Consider the following 17,242-nt stretch of genomic DNA (forward strand, 5'->3'; position numbering starts at 1 on the left):
TTATAATTAAGGCATGAAAAAGCTGTATGAGATTATATTCAAGTACTACCTTGCACGGTGAAGCTTAGTGTTACCTAGGAGAATGCATAGGTTTTTCAGACAGAAAGCACTTCATGAACTATATTGTTATTTCGGTGCTGATTTCATACCAGTGCTATTGGAAAAAGTTCTTTACCTTAGAAGAATTTTTTGTTTTCTTTTGGAGAAATACTCTCTACAAAGTTAAATTTGTCATAGCTGACTGACCACTGTTGAAGATATTTCTCTGGGGGATTGCCTTGTCTCTGTGTAGAAGATCAGCATGGAAGACCTCAAGGTCCATCTTGACAAACAGAAAATCAAGCACAGGAGGCCTGTGGGGATGAGCAAGGAGCTCCTAACTGAAACATAAAAAGGAAGTGTACAGTAAGTGGAAGCAGGGGCAGATGACCCAGGAGGAGCACAGAGTTGCTGTCTGGTCTTGCAGCACTAGGGTTAAGAAAGCCAAGGCTGATCTGGAGTTCAATGTGGCAAGAAATGTGACAGGCAACAAGGAAGGATTCTACAGCTATGTAAGTAACAGCAAAAGAAAGACTGAAAGTGAAAGAGGTGGGTCACATGATGAATGGGTCTGGAGAATTAGTGACAAGTGACACAAAGATGGCCATGTCAATGCCTTTGCCTCAGTCTTTATTGGTAAGACTGGCCTTAAGGAATCCCATACCGCTGAGACCACAGGGAAAGTCTGGAAGAATGTAGAATGTGGACACAGTCCTGGACAACCTGCTGCAGCTTGACCCTGCTTGAGCAGGTAGGGTGGACTAGGTTGTCTCAAGAGCTCCCTTCCAACCTAAACAATCTGTGATTCTGCGTAAACATAAAATTTCCATTATATGATAACAAGAACAGAACAAGTAATTGTGAATCACCTGTCATGAATGGAAAAAGGAAGCTTGTAGTTTTTCAAATTGTATGAAGAAATGTATTCAGTAAAGATCTGCACTACTTCGATTGTCAAGTCAAGCAAGCACTCAACAATTTTCTGATGCAACTGACTTTTTTGGGCACTTTGTTCTAGGGAATAGATAAACACTAAAAGATTTTTAAAAATACATTGATTTGTAGTGGTTTCCTCCTCTAGTTACTGTAAATTTAAAATGCATAGTGATTGAAGGACACAACTTCAGTTGTATCACAGTGCCAGAATATGTGGATTGCTTAATTTATCTTACTGAGGTTAACATTGAATTCAAGATACCATTTTAATATTCTAACTTAATTACCAATGTATTTTTTAACTTCATTACATTTTTATTATAATCTTTTGGGGTTAGGTAAGTAAGGTTCTTTTATTGATAGCATTGGCTTGCATGGAGAATTCAGCTTGGTCTGAGTAGCAGTATTTTTAAATTACCTATAATTTGCAATTGAAAGTGTGTTTAAGGACAAATTCTGGTCTATAAATGTCAAGAATTTGTGAACTCCAGGGAGAAAAGAACCAGCCTTCACTGACTGGAGCTAGCAACTGTTTTTTTCAATAAGGAAATGATCAGTTGCTTCCCGAGTCTTAAAACCTGAATTTGGTCTTTTTTTTTTTTTTCTTTTTTCTTTTTTCTTTTTAAGTTTTATTTGCTGTAGGAAGATGATTTCAGATTGGCATCAAGAGACACTAATGAATGGCACCAATGTAATTGGATTAGACTTGCTTTTTCTTTGTTTTGAAATATGTTTTTAATCCGAACTGTCTAGAGTAATGAATAGGCTTCTGTATTCATATTCATTTTCTGATTTCAGTTGTTTTAGATAAGGATTACCCACTTTGATCTGGGTAGTGCTGCAATCAGAATTAAGCATTGTACTTCTTATCGTTTCATTGTACAAGTCAGCTTGAACGTACTGGGAGAATGCCTCGGAGCTCAGCTGAATGTTCATCATATGTAGTAGCTGCAGATCCAATTGAATCAAAACTTTATTTAGCCATGCCCAACAATAAAATGCAAATTACTGATAGAATAGCACACTCAAATGGAGGCCATCCTGGTACCATCAGGTTGTTGTTAGACTTAAGCCCCCAGCACAAACTATTTGAGAACGAACAAATTCTCCCTTCAGTTGTAACCCCTGAGGAGGAGCTAACTTAACGTGAGATGCAGCAGAATACCTGCAGATGTCAAGGGGAGGATGTGTAAGAAGTTCAGAAATGGCTGGTATCTGGCAGCACCAAGCATGTGGGCTGGTTGGTCCCCGATGCATTCTGTTCAGTAAGGGGCTGGGTACAGTCAGACCAAGAAAATAACACCGCATTGGAGCAGAAGTGGGAGCGCAGTGCCTCTCCTCCTGGTGTCTACAGCAATAGCACTTCTAAAAGTGTGATCAGAGCCACATGGCAGCGCAGTTCCTTTTTTACCGCTTTCTATTCTTAGCGTTCAGAACAACGGATTAAAGAGCACGATAAAAATATGTGTTTAAAAAAAGTAGGCTGTTATAAAATATGATTTCCTTTTGGAAGACTGTACTTAGTACATGATGAATCCGGCAGGGGAGACGTACACATTTCCAGTCACTGCTAAGGTTTTAAAACTATTTTAAGAACAGTGGGACCTGGCTGTTGTCATAGTAGCAATAAACCTTTTAATCCCACTTCCTGTGGAGATGAAGCTGTTGTGGACTTAATCTACTTAAAGATGGTCACGGCTGTTTGTATGACAGGGACCTAGGGATACAGCACTGAAAAGATGCTGCTTGTTCTCAGAAAGTTTAGTGCTTTTGTCTATTTTGATAGTGTTTGATTAGGATTTGCTGAGAGATCTCATGATAAGCTAATAGGAGGACTGTCACCTGGGAAGCTAGCCTTCATTTATACCAGTTTTTGGTACCAACACCTTGTCTTGGTGGCTAAATGAAAGTGTTCCTAGGTTGTTCTGGGCAAGAGCTTGCCACTATCATGGATCTCCCATAGTTTGAAAGCATCCTTTTTAAGAAAGCCCATTCGGCCTGAAAACTTCCATTCCTTAGAGTCTCTGAGGCTTTACAAGCAGTGATGAGTCATATTTGTATACTGCTGTGAAGTCTGTAGCCCGTGAAAAGGTAATGCTATTAATTTTTTTTTTTTTTTGAAGTATTTGGATAATACAAACTGATTTATTCTTAAATGCACAATTAGTAGTGGTGTCAAGAGAAACCTGTGGAAAACTGACAAATTCTTGAACTCTTTTTGAAGGTCATTTTAGCTAGGTAGGGAGAATTTTAAATGTCATGTCAAAATAATCATTATAATAGATTTTTGCATTTGAAACCAAAAATGATGTGAAAGTGTTCATACGTATCTAGAAGTAAACAAGACCTTCTTTCTCACCAGATCAGATTTCCCAGTAATTACTGAAATCTGTTCCATTGCTGATTTATTTGGTTTAGTCTGGCTACAGTACTGGATCGCATAACCTCACCTCCTAAAATAAGCAGCAACATGCATGTTTTGTTTGAACCAGTATTTTGATTCATATGTACTGAATAATAGCAGCAGTTTGGAGATTTTTGTTTGTGTTCCTGAAGTCCATGTGTTCTGGCTAGATGGACCCTTGCTATTTAGGACAAATTACATGGCAGAGTAAATAAAAGAAGGTTCATTAGTTAGTTGCAAATTTAAAATATGAATATTTCATTGCTCCTCTACAAAGTTTTGATCATGGGTAGTAGGCTTTTGCTCCTTTCCATTCCTTCAGCAGCCCGTACTTCAACATGACATGGAAAGATCTGTTAGACAAACCATTGACTGTTACTCCTGTTTCCCTGTCTGTGGGTGACTTCTTCCTATTAGAAAGAAGCCAGCCAGTTAGCACAGAAATTCAGCAATGCTCTCTTGAATGAAATACCACCACGGTTTTAGCAGTTTGGAATAACCAAATTCCACTTTGGTGACTTCTGTTTGATGCCTGGTGCTGTCACTGAGCCTTTTGATCAGATGTAATTATGCCTCAGGGTGCCTCACTTGCTGAGTTACCTGTACCATGATTTGACTCCCATGTATGACTGTTCTTGCAGGCTTTGGAGGTGCTAGCTGGCCCCCATTCACACTGAGGCATGGAGGAAGATGGTTCCTTCGTCTTTCCCCTGCCTTTTCAGAGCGTTGGCCTCGGGCGCTGTGGGGAAGAAACAGTGAACATTTCCCAGCTGGGACACAGGCCAAGAAGCCTGGTGTGGTGCTGTTTCTGGGGATGGAAATCCCCTCAGCTGGTTTTCTGTGGACCCTGGCCTAGCCCTGCACTCCCAGCCTCTGCAGGATCCCATAGCACTTTCCTCAGGCTCCATGCACTCTCCAGCCTCTTCTATACCTACCGCCCTGGCCTCCTCAGAGCTGTCTGAGCATGGTCATCAGCAGCCTATTCTTTGGTTTGGTTTGTCCTCCTGCTTTTGGGTTAGGGTAGCCTGAAGAGCAGCTGGAGCTCAGTTTTTGAGAGGTGCTGTGTGTGCTCTCGGGTTAAAGGCTGAGGCATGCAGGGGTCAGCACTGGCCTTCACGGAGATGGAGTCTGCTAAAGATTACAACCGTTTTTTTGTTTTGTTTTGTTTTGTTTTGTTTTGTTTTGTTTTTTTCCACGAAGAGGATTTCTCCAAGCTGCTTGTAAAGTACTGGGCAAGTGGGTATCCAAATATCCCAATGGCTTTGCAGAGTCCAAGCAGGAGGCTGGCTTGCTGAATGTGTATTGTCCTCGCCAGAAGACTGGTTAGGTGGGATGGAAGATGTCTTCCCACCAGAACTGTTTGGAGGGGCTTGGAAGCCTTCCGATTTGATACTCTGAAGAAAATATTTATTTTAAAGCAGCTTTTATTTTGAGACATTCTTAACATACTAAAAATATATATATAATATTTTTCGGTATTTCATTTAATCTAAAGGTTTCAACAGTTTGACCCAATTTGGAATTTTTTTCCCCCAAAAAAATCTTCAATAGATTTTTGGCATGATAGGACTTTTTCTTCCTCTTCTTAGATGGTAAAAATGCTGGTAGAGTGGGGTTCTCTTCAGTTTATAAAAGCAACCTATCATTGTTAGTTATTTACATTACCCAGTTGATTTCTCAGACATGCCAGTTTGGGGATAGCTCTGGTAAAGGTATCATTGTTTCTTTACTCAGCCGTATTATGCTAAATTGAATCCTAAATGTTTTGTTCTGACTGGTGAGTAGATGGGGGTTGAATGGAAAAAAAGTCCTTCTGTATTCAGTATATCTACTCCACAGACAGTTGTAATATTGAGGCATCCTATTCTAATTTGTGTTGAGCATTTTGGTCAGAATTTTGGGTGGGTATCCATTTAGTACAGTGTTTTAAACCAAAGTATGTAAATCATGTAATTTTACATCAAGCTCAGCTCAAACTCTGCCAAATACTGTGAGATATGATTAATACTTATAATAGTAGCTAAAATTAAATCTCATGCTTTAATAAGAAAGCAGATTTTCTCAACAGCCTTTAAGCTCTGCAGGGTGAGATCATCATTGTATCAGTCTTGCACAGTGAATATTTTGACACATGCAGTAATGGTGTTTTTCTTTTCTGAGAAACAAATGGAGCAGGAGCAGCTGGGTACAAATGTCTCCCACTCTCTTACAGGAATGGTCAGTGCCTCCAGCTGCTACTTGGTGTTTAGTGTTTTTTTTTTTTTTTTTTTTTTTTTTAAATGGTTTTACTATAATTATAGAGAGGAGAGCTCTTTATACTTAATCTTGTAATGAGTTTGTTTGCATAATGCATTTACCCAAGTGGACTTCCTATGTGGCGAAGCACAGAGCTTGCGCATACTGCACTGGCTGCGAGACAGGTTGCTGGGGATAAACCAGGGATAAGTGAAAAGGCTGCATGAGAAAACAGCGTGGAGAGCTCTAACACTATCACTAGAACTAGTGATATGCTAAATGCATAAATAAAAACTCCTAAAATAGTGATCATTACTAGCTGGGGATGATAAGCTTAAACCAGCTACTATGAGACAGTAAATTGCTGTCTCCCATTGCAGCTCTGTGAATGTTGCATTGTTGTCTGGGGCTGATAAAAACTGGAAGCAGAAAGAGTATTATAAGGGTGTGCCTGAGAAGATGAGATGTTGGTTTGTAGCTGTACTTATTCCTCAGGGTTTATACTGAGAGGTTTGCTTTGTCAGCCTGAAGAGACGTTGAAAAGCCTTCCTTGTTGGGGTTAGCAGTTTTTTCTTCCCATTTAAAAATCTAGGTTAGTGAGTTGTCCCCCTTCTGTTGCTGAGAAAACCCTGGAGAGTGAGTGAGATAGCTTACGATTTATTCCACAAATGTTCCCAGAACCTCTCTAAAATAAGCTAGAAACTGCGGTCTGATTTCAAACAGATATTTAAAGGGTATGCATTTTGCATCTCCTCCTCAGAGTCTCTCAGAGGTATGCACATGATAGAAACCTGCATTTCTGGCTTGTGCCTGCCTCTGGGTAGCAGGAACGGTTGGTTCTCTGGCCCAGAGACCGGTGAAGAATGCATGCCTCGTGTGAACCATGCTTAGCTTGGCAACCTCATATTCTCACTTGCTTCTAGTGCGAAAAGCAGCATAGTCAAGTATGGTATTGCAGTCAGATGTGGTAGCTCCCAGCCCTTATGGGAAAGCACCACTGTACTTTCTACAGTTTTCCTGCCCATAATAACAGGAGTGTTCCCAATGGTTGATCCCTTATTTTGTTCTCAATCGTCTCTGCCTTTCCTGCTTTTGTATATCCATATGCACGAGGGAATAGAGGAAAACATGAAAGAGTGGGTCAGTAGTTTTTAGGAATGGTGTTTCTCAATGTGGTCTATACTGTAGTGAGAGGTCTAACAGTAAGTTTTCCTGATTTAATATGACTCTGAAATAACCAGACAGGCACCATTTGGCTGAGTGCATAGAAGTCTGGTGCTTTGATAGTGCTGGTTGCACAGTCAGGCCCCTAATTATTACAGAAGCATTCTTTCAGTGGAGCTATCTTCCCTAGAATATGCAGAGAACCTGGGCATGACTGGAAAACTGTCCTGGAAATATCTTGCCATGAAGTTTTCAATCCTTCCTAAACCTGTTTCCTAGCATCCCCCAATTTTTTGAACTCAGCATCTTCTCTGGTCACTTGTCTCAGTTTCAAACTGTTTTGTTGCTCCATATAAGATGTCCAGAAGGGAACATTAAATTTCCCCTCCAGTGGGGCAGAGGCAGGGAGAAGATGATGGGACTTCCACCCCCTATGGTGCAATGCCTCTGTATAATAGAGCCTCTGTATAATAGAAGTGCTTTATTATTTTTCCCTGATAATGTTATATCATAAATTGCCATCTAACATGTTATTTCCCCCTACACTCCTAACTCTGCTGTTTGCTGTGTGTCCTTGTGCACTGAATTCTTGTGGTTTGAATTGTTTTTCCCAGGTATGCTGTTCTGCATTTTTCCCAGATGAATCCACTCTTATTGATGTTTGCCTCTGCCTCCAGTTCTTCTGCAAGAGTTGAGTGCAGCAGTGACTAAAGGTACAAAAAAAAAAAAAACAAAAAAAAACACTATAATTAGACTCTTGTTGCTGATTTCTCTAGCTCTAGTGATTTTTGCATCATTCTTCCATTGCAATTTACATAAACATGTTTTTTATTCCTATTCTTCCTCCATCAAAGAATATTTTGAATCACACCAATCATAATAATGATTTCCATCTTTCTTCATTAGAAACTCCTCTCCTGCTACTCCTTGTTTTCACGTTACATTGTTATTTTGGTAGTGTCTCTTGCCCAGATTCTGTTGCCAAGATTCTGTCTGTATCCAAGGCAACTTAAATAATTTTGAGAGTAATATAGTGAGAGGTGATGTATCAATTACTAATATCCAAGTAAATTATCTCTATGGCAATCCCTTTATACATCATTGTAATTCTGCTTGATTTAAAATGTTTGGGTGCCGTGCGTACAGTTGTGTAGACAGGGAAAATTCTTTCCTAATGAAGACCTGCTGTTTTGTAATGCTGCAACGTGTTCCAGCCTGTTCCAGTGCCATGTGCATCACGTGGGACCTGGGCCGACAGCCAGTGCAAATGTTTCTTCAAGGACTTTAGGACATACTCTAATTACGTTTAGAATCTTCCACTCTCTTTTCATATGAAGGATGTCACTCTTTCTGCTCATTTCAAAGTGCAGTGCAAAGCACTCCATCTGCCATTATGAGAGGGCCCCACTGGTGCACTTGTGTGAGAGGCAGTAGGATGGCTGGCTTTGTGAGTGACTCTTTAACCTCCAGCTGTGAGAAGTCCCAGGCATTTGAATGCTGTCAGAGCTGGCCAGTGTCCAGCAGTGCTTTCATCCAGTGCTGGAGATGTAAAATTCCCTGGAAGAAAAAGCTTCATTTCTCTGAGCCTGGCATGGGGCAAGGAGGGAATGAGTTCTGGGATGAAGCATCTGAAGGTCTCTATACTTGAAAATAAAATAAAATAAAATAAAATCTTGTAGCTAAATGTTAAAGACTGGAGAAAAAAGGTATTTGTGTGAGCTATGTATGTGAACATGTGTATTCAAACTAGTACTGAGTGTATGTGATTGGACTACAGGATCTTACCTAGGGATCTTTTTTAAGGGAATTGCCTGCAAACGAGTATGAAAGAATAAAGGCCCTCATGCAATACTGTGCACTGGACTGCAACTCCTGTGAGGTGAGGACAGGTCTCTGTTTGTGTGTAATGTATGGCAAATGAGACTGCATTTCTGGACTGCATTTCTGTGTGTATGTAGAACAGGTTGAGGTCTTCTAAAAGGATGTAGGCTCAGCCTGGTGTAAATGTTCTTCACGTGGGGAGGAAGGAGAGAGCCGTTCTTGTCTGGCCTTCCTTAGGCTTGCCCTTGGATAACTTGCTGTCCTCTTGTCTTTGCTGTGGTCTGCGCCCTCTGACCAATCAGTGCTTAATTACATGGGTTCTGTCTTGGAGAGCCACACACAATAACAACTTCTTTTCAACTGAATTAATTGTTTAAGAATAGTATTGTTGCATCAGATCTCTGATGAATTAATGAGCCTTATTGTCTAGGCAAGGGCATTAATTAAGTGAATACAGAAGAAGGTCTGGGTCAAACTTCAGAAAGTCAGGCAGACTCTCTCAATCCCTTGTGGCTGCTGGGATCATCCTAATGCCTGGTATGACCTGAGTAATCAGTGTGTTGTCGGGCTGGTGTAGCTCAGTCCTAATTCTCACAGGTTCACAGAGCAGTGTTCAACAGCAGTTTGATACTGCTGTGGGTGGCACATGTGTCTAGGAAGAAATTTGTGTGTGTTCAGGCAGCACCCGGCAATGTCTTGGAAGCAGCTTGGGAGACCTTTTGGTAGTTCACTTGGCATGCCACTCTGGGGGCTAGGGTCGCTGATAAAGCTGAAATGACTTCAGGAGAGGAATGAAACCAGAGTTTATTATTTCTAGCCTGCATGACATTAAAGGAATACAAGTCACCTTGAAGCAGTACAGGGCCCAGCTACTGATGATAATGGTAACTGGGGTAGCCACTGATTGTGATAACCAGGAAAATAAAGTTCATGAACTCCTTCAATAAAAGATTGGATACAGGTGATTGTGGAGTTACTTGGTGGACTGAGCTTCTTCGGAAAGAAAAGAAGACCATTTTTTTCCTTCCATCTCCTCCAAATTTAGGATTAGGAGTGAGGAAAAGAAACTGACACTAATTCTCTTCTTTGCCTACACTTGGCTTATATTGCTGTAAGCTTGCTTATCTCAATATATGTAAGATGAAAGTCAGGCTGTACTCTTGGGACTGACTGTGCAGGACTGGAGTAGGTGTCTGGCTTGAAGAGTTCTCTTTGTACTTTAATGGGCACTACAAGGGCTTCCCAAGAGAATTCTTCAGATGAAAGCTGTTTTTCTATGGCAGGCTGTGTAGAGTCTCATTATTGCTCTGGCTTTTGCTGCACAGCACATATGTTACTGCGGGGTTGTCAGCCCTTCTCCAGCACAATAAAAATAAGTAGATTAACGAAGCAAAGAAGATTAGAGACACTTTGGGGAAGGGAAAGGAGGAGGATGAGCGGGAGGGAGTATAAAAAGAGAGCACAAGACTGACTGCAAGGCTTCCCCGGTGCATGTTACACAGGGTGGCTATCTTTGTCCCTTTTGGGTTTGGGTTAGGCCGACCGAATAGAACCGATCCTGGCACCATGTCCAAAGAGAAGCTGGAGTCCCTGGTCAAGAACATGGAGATCATGCTCTCTGAGGTAGAGCAGCTGAAGATCCACTGCACCAAGCAGACGGAGGAGGTGAACCAGGTGGTGCAGGAACTGCGCCGAGAGAACAAGGAGTTGACAGAGAAGTACGAGCACATCTGTCAGGACCTGAAGGAAGCCAAGGAGGCTATTGCCCAGTTGCAGGACACCAAGTTTGCCTTTGAGGCAAAGGAGCGGCAAGCACAGAAACTCAACCGGCAGCTGTGAAGCTGCAGGAGAGAGAAGGAAGAGATTTCTTAACCTGGTCTAAGAATAAACAGAAACCTTTGACTGCTGCAACCAAAAATCCCTGGACTGGTATTTTAAAGCAACCCTTTCCCTTCCTCCTCAGACTAAACCTGTGCACTGGGGAAAAAAAAAAATCTTTGTGGAGGCAAGATCTCAGACACAGCTGGAATTCTGCCCCAGAAGGCTCTTTGTTAATGACTGAATACCTCATTATGCTGGGAGGGAAATCTCGTTCCAGAATCCGTTGTCAGAAACATGAGCCATAAGCGTACAACAGCCACCAGGATCTGGGCACCTTCTTGTGCCCTGTGGGGATTGCACAAGGACAGAACCTGGGAAAAGAACTGTCTCTGCCTTGAGCCACTGAAGAGAGATGCTGTGAGTGTCTGTCAAGACAGAGAGAAGGATCATCATCGCCTTGACAGCCTCCGTTGCTGTATTTCATTGCTAGCTTCTCTCTGTGCACAGCCAGCCTGTGATGCTGCCCTTAGCTGGGTGTCAGCTTCTTTGCTGCCTGACACTGGAAGACCTTGACAAGAGCTAACATTACACCTCATGCTTCCAAGTTCTTTCTGTCAAGGGCATGTTGGTCCAGAGGATCTTTTAATGCTATTACAGTCAGTCCTGTCGTCTTACAATTCCAAAGTGAAGTATAAGAACTGGAAAGGTTTCTGTCTCAATTTCCATTTCAATAGAGCTAAATCTTAATGACTCCATGTTTAGCATGCTAGAGTTAAACCTCTGCTGAATATAACACTTTTTTAACCAAAGAACATGTTTTGGCACTGGAATTACTTTTCTTAAGTAGAAATAATGTGTATAAATGGACTGGGAGTTAGAAGGATAAATGTATTTGGGGCATGGGGGTGGGAATTGCTTGTCAGAAGTTTTGCTTTCAACTTTTCTCTCCTGTCTCTCCTAAGTGGCATTTGGGGTAGTTGGTGCCAAGCCCAGCTAAGAGCAGGTGACTTTTGACTGCACAGTGAATAGCAGGAGATCTCTGGGGGGAGCCTGGAGAGATTGCTGAGAGAAAAAAGCCTGAATGTTTAATCAGAGAAGAGCTGGAATAGTTCCAGGAGGATCTTTCTTCATGCTAGCTGTGATGTAGTCAGCTTCCTTCTTTCCTTCAAAGCTTTGCTGTATTATCTCTTCCTGGCAAGCTCCCTCCCCCAGCAAGGGCCGAAGTTTGGGAGAAGCAGGGATGCTGTTTCTATTTTTGAGGGACTCAGGGTCTGTGTTTCATCAGGAACACAGGCACACTGTGCTGGAGTGGGGGAGGCTAACCATACTGAGAGCAGGGAGTCATCACTGGGGGAAAGGGAAGCCGGGCTGCTTTGATTACCCTGTAGAGCTTCAGGCAAGGGCAGAACAGTTTAGCAAGACCTTTTAGGATTCAGTCCACCAGTAGAGAATATATATATAGTTTTGTCATTGATTATAAGACCAAGATTGGGCCTAAAAATAGCTATCGTTCCTTCTCTGCTCTGCCCTCCGTCACTTCAGTCTGGGCCTGATCCAAAGCCTCTGAAAATGAAAATTTTCCCATTAATTTGACTGAGCTCTGGGGCAGACCTTCTGAGTAGAGGGCCGCTATTTGTTTGGCAATCAGAGCCCTGGGACATCGATGGGGAACAGCTTTCTCTGTGAATCACTGTAAGTAGGAGCTGTGACAATGTAATTTGTTACATCCTTGTACTCAAAACTAATTTTTGCATTTTTGGGTGAAGCAGATTGGAATATCTAGAAAACATTTGGGAGATCAGAGACTGTCCTTTACATTTCCAAATCTAATCTGAATATAAATGATCACCCTTGACCCTTTGCTCCTTGCTCACCAGTGACAGCTTGGGGATCACAAGAAATAATTCATCACCATGTTTGTTTGTATAAGAACTAAAAATGTTTTCTCTGGAAATTAATTTTCTAACCCATATCTTTTTACCACTTGTGCTTTCTTCTACTTTTTATACATAATTAACATGTAAAATCAACAATAAAAAGAAAACAAACAGCTGAGGGAGCGTCTGTTCTGGATAAGGCATTGCCTCAATTAATGCATGAATGTGTTATTTTGTGTGTGCATGTGTATGCTTGCTAAATATAATTATTCCAGTTTAAATCCTCTGCAGTAAGGAGTGGACTAATGAAGACCCTCCAGATCTCTCTGTGTCCTCAGGTTAATCTCTCTAAATGAGATTCTCTGTGTGACTGCCAAGTTCACCCTACGCAATATTTAAATCCATGATACAGAAAAAGAAAATGAGATTACAGTGGCCTTCTAATGAGTTTCTTAATAATTAGCAATGTTCTTAGTGTCTAATTTTAAGAAAAGCTGTGATTTTATGTAAATATCCTAAGATTTGAGTTGAGACTTTGGAAAAACAGAGGATGCATTATCCAGTGCTAGAAAAAAAATATATATATAGCCCCCTACCCTTCCAATAGACTCAGTTTTATCCTGGATTTGCTTACACTGGTTAAACCTGGGAGTGGTTGGGCTGGTTTGAAATCAGTCTAAGTTCCATTATATGTAGGCCCTCTCTTTTTTTATACGCAAATCTTTGTGCATCCAAGTACAGTCTTAGCAATGGATCAGTGCCTTTGCTTGGATCCTGAGGTGCAGCGTATTGGAGTGTCTTTCAAAATGAAGTTTGTCTGGAATTAGTCACAGCACATGGAAGCTGTTTTCTTTTGAACATCAGTGTTATCAGTGTGTGCCTCTTTTCTTTAAATGGCCTAAGGATGAAGAGCTGGAATGTGTGTGTAGCATCATCGGCTTATTCAGAAAGTTGGCCTGAATAGAAGCCTTGCCTGATTTGGATGAGAATAAAAATAAATATGAAGTGACAGGGTTACCATTTCCTTCATCTTGAAAAGGATGAAGAGAGGTGCATCATTCTTTGAATTCAAAAAGCCAATTTATCTGAAGTCTGTCTTGGAGAGCACAGAACAGTAATTGGCTTAGTTGTCGGGAAGGGACTAAGAGAAGGGCACCCGTCAGGCCAAGTGTCTGTGATCAAGTGCTGGTCTGTTCCTGGAACAGATTATAGCAAAATACTGATGACTGCGTTGGTTTTCATTGTTCTGGGCTGTATTAAATGGAAGTGTCCGAGAAGGGTGGCTGGGTAGGAATGAAGCTGGTACCTTAATTACAGGAAATCTTTGACAAGGTGAGTGACAAAGTGGCTTGGAGAAAGAGGTTGCCCTTGGGTGAGGGGGAGGGAGTTGGATGATTCACATGAGCACATAAACTGATAGATGGGAATCCTGGGATAGTAGCTCACACTGAACAAGAAACCATCTTGCTGAATAAAAATCAAAAGCTAGAGGTAACCTGGGATTTTTGTATAAATAAAGAGGAGCACAAACTTGTTGGGGAGTACTCTCTTACTGACCCTCAGGGTAAGCAAAAGTGGGCTGCTTCCTGGAAAACATGAGGAAAATCTCTCAAAAGTCACCTAGAAGTCCCCAAAACTTCACAAAAGCACAGCTCTAAGACCTTTGTATGAAAGAGGTGTATGATACTTTTTTCATTACATATCAGTGCTTCATGAAAACCTGCCTTTGGAAAGATCTCCAGATTTCAGAAATAGTGTCTCCAGCAGAACTTGTGCAGAACCCAATGCTGGCAAACAACAGAATTGTTTCTGCTAGTAGCAGCACCTGTACAGAAGATGTACTGGATAACTGTCCTACGACGTCCTCACAACTTGAAGGTCTCTGGAGGAGAGAGAGGGAACAGTACTAGAGTTATTGCAAGTGGATAGCAGGCTTTGATGCAGCTGAGTTGTACAGCAGAGCTGATTGGTGTGTAGCCTTTTAATGTGCTTTCTAACTTTGCTATAAGGACTTCGCAGTGTCTCTTGGACATGAAATTGAGCCTTCTTTCCTGAGGGATTAGCAAGGGTTTTCATTCTATGTACCAAGAGGCTGTGATTCAGAGGGTTAAATGACATGTCTATCCTGTGATAGTGAGCAGGAGGCTGGGAAGAACTGAATTACAAGTGCTCTATTCAAATTTGAAAACGTTCAGATTGAACCAAATTTGTCTATTCTGCATTTTCTTTAAAATGTAAGAGGAAAAGAATTTAGTATGTCAAGAGATGCTTGCTTTTCAGAGTGAGCTGAAGCCTCTTGTATTCAGACCCCTGTGCACCCAATAGAAGGAACGAGGTGCTGTAGTGTCCCTGATAGCAGTGCACTTGGTGTGACATCCCTTTGTCATTCAGGCATCAGCACGCTTACCTGGAATGTCAGATTACATCTTAGTGGTATCACGTGCTCAAAAGAATTTGAAGATGTCCTGAATAAAATGCCCTAAAGCACTAGGCCAAAGTATGTGAGTGGCTGTCAGTTTCCTTTCATTAGGCTACAACACTTACCTGAGAAACTGGATGTTAATTTGAAATCAAATATCCCATTTCTAAGCATGTGACCTGACATAACCATAACATCACAGATCTTTTCTCTTTGGCTGAAGGACATAAGTAGAGATAAAGAAAAACAGTTTGTAATGTGTCTTTATACCATGGTTTCCTGATCACAGTAGTGTCCTCGGAGGTTCGGATCACTTAAACTGAACACAGATCCTTCACTTCCTTGGGAGAATGCCCAAGCCACTGAGACGAGCTTCTTTTCTGGAGGCTTTGTGAGTCTCATCGGAATTTCTTGGATACCAGTGCTTTAGAAGCCAGCCTGAACTGAATTCACGTTATCTCATTGAGAGCCAGCTTCTCTCTGAAAAATATGTTGCCCAGCTTGTTATGGGATAGCTGAGAATAGAACTTAAATTTCCTGACTTGAACCCAATAGGGTTTCTAGTTGAAGAAACAGAAATAATGCTGCTTGCAGATGAAATAAAAATAAAAAAACAACAGATGATGCTGTAAAAGTGTTAGCCTTAACTAGTTAGACAGGAGCTGTGCCCAGTAAAGTTAGCAAATCTTTAGATATTCTTTGAAAACAGCCTCTGGTAGTAAGGAATCTTGGTGGTTTCTTTCTGTGAAAGGTAATTCTGGAGTATAATAAAAGAAAGCAGAAGTCTTACTGCTGACCTCCATGTAACTGTTGAAATCCCAGCACCACAACTCCTGTAGAGATTGCTTCTTGCCAGAAGCACTTCACTGCTGGGATTAGGAGGGATATCTTGTTCAGCAACACCTATTTACTGTGCATTCACCTTAACTGATTCTTCTAGATAATCTCATCAGTAACACCCAGGTGCCATTGCCTCTGGGCTACCCACTGGCTAGAGCTAGTGGCAAGAGGGAAATGCCTTTGGTCCTGACTGTATTCACTCCATAGTGAATTGTGAGTGTCTTATCAATTATCAAGGGACAAGAATGGTCCTGAATCAGTGGATTATTGTACTTTTACTAAATGGCACATGATGAATGTAATTTCAACACAGGGATAATGTCTGTTCTCACAGAGAAAAGGTACACACGCAAAACATTCTTTAGAGCTGCAGGGCAAAGGTTTACTTCATATTTGCATTGTCTTTTTCCTGGTAAGGATGGGTCTTGAGTTCAAATCCTTCCTGAATAGGTTCTGATTTTGTCATGTCTCTGCTGGAACCAGGAAGTATGAGCAGACTTTTCCATTTCTTCCCTTAATAAAAGGAGTTTCATCAATGTTTAATGCTGCTTGGTTGCAGTAAAACTCTGGTCGCTTCTTATTTCAGCATCTTAGCAGGTTATCTATTAAGGTTTTATGGGGTTAAAAATAAATCCAGATGTGTTTATGCAGTATCTGCTTTAGTGCAGTAGGCACAGCTGTTCTTCGGATGTGTCCTGGCTAGATTCCAGCAGGGGCAGTCACATTTTCCCTGTTTCTAAACTCCTTTGTAGCCTTATAACTATCAGCAAGAACATGAGAACTGCAAGGACATTACTAAACTTGATATTTCCAAAAAATCATTCAGTAAGGGTCCTGCTTCTGTGAGAAGAAATTTTAAAGATCAGGTTTTTATAAATTCATCTGGAGTTGTGTTTTTTTCCCTATTAACTTTCAAACTTTTAGGATTCAATTTCAAGTCTTTTCTTCCTAACGATACGGGATAAAAGCTTTGAACTGATCTGAAAGCGTGGTTTATTCATGTAAGGCCAAGGGTTCAGACTGCTTTTTGTGGGGGTTGGATATCATGAAGCTTGGGATATCTTTTTGACAACTGGCAGCATGGCAGTAGCCAAGGGCCAGTCAAGAGTAAAGGGTGGGTAAAGAAAAAGCATAAGCTGCTGTAGTGTCTTTCTGATAGAGAGGAAGGGCCCACAGAAATTTTTCTTAAAGAAAAAATCTGATTCTAAAGGGAAAGACAATAGTTTCTATACTCTTAATTAGACGTTAACAGTGTACAATTGTTCTCTCTTCTGACAGGGGGAACGTAGGTAGCCATGCATCAGCACCACCATTAGACACTCCCCTGGGGTATGTCGTATCTTTAAAACTTTGGAGCCCCCCTTCTTCTTGTTGGAGGTACTGACCTTTTGTGCTGGTTTTCCTGTTAGAGTTTATCCTGTAGACTTTGTTTATTGTGGCAGAGCTAGCTGGGGCAGGAAAGTACAGGGTTGCTTTTGCATGTGTAAAAGATGTGACTTTATTTGAACTCTGTCCCACACGGCATGTGTAACCATAGGATCCGAGTACTTTTTGTAGCTTGTACCTTTTGTAGCTTGTTGCCAGACAGGGATTGACCAGCAGGGATTAAAACAGCTGTAACCCTTCAATAAAATTGCTTGCTGTAGCGTATGTGCTTCTGTGTCACCTGGAGCATTTATAGCATTG

General features: G+C 41.3%; 1 protein-coding gene across 1 annotated transcript in view; it reads left to right on the forward strand.

Annotated features, from left to right (window-relative positions):
* The first annotated feature begins 7,426 nt into the window (after positions 1-7,426).
* Positions 7,427-17,242, forward strand: part of PAPLN (papilin, proteoglycan like sulfated glycoprotein) — a 60,412-nt gene continuing 50,596 nt past the window's right edge. The window contains exon 1 of the mRNA XM_035327052.1: positions 7,427-7,491. The gene's annotated coding sequence lies outside the window, so the exon portion shown is untranslated. The remainder of the gene's footprint in view (positions 7,492-17,242) is intronic.

Source organism: Oxyura jamaicensis, chromosome 5, assembly GCF_011077185.1.
Source record: "Oxyura jamaicensis isolate SHBP4307 breed ruddy duck chromosome 5, BPBGC_Ojam_1.0, whole genome shotgun sequence".
Lineage (NCBI taxonomy): Eukaryota > Metazoa > Chordata > Aves > Anseriformes > Anatidae > Oxyura > Oxyura jamaicensis.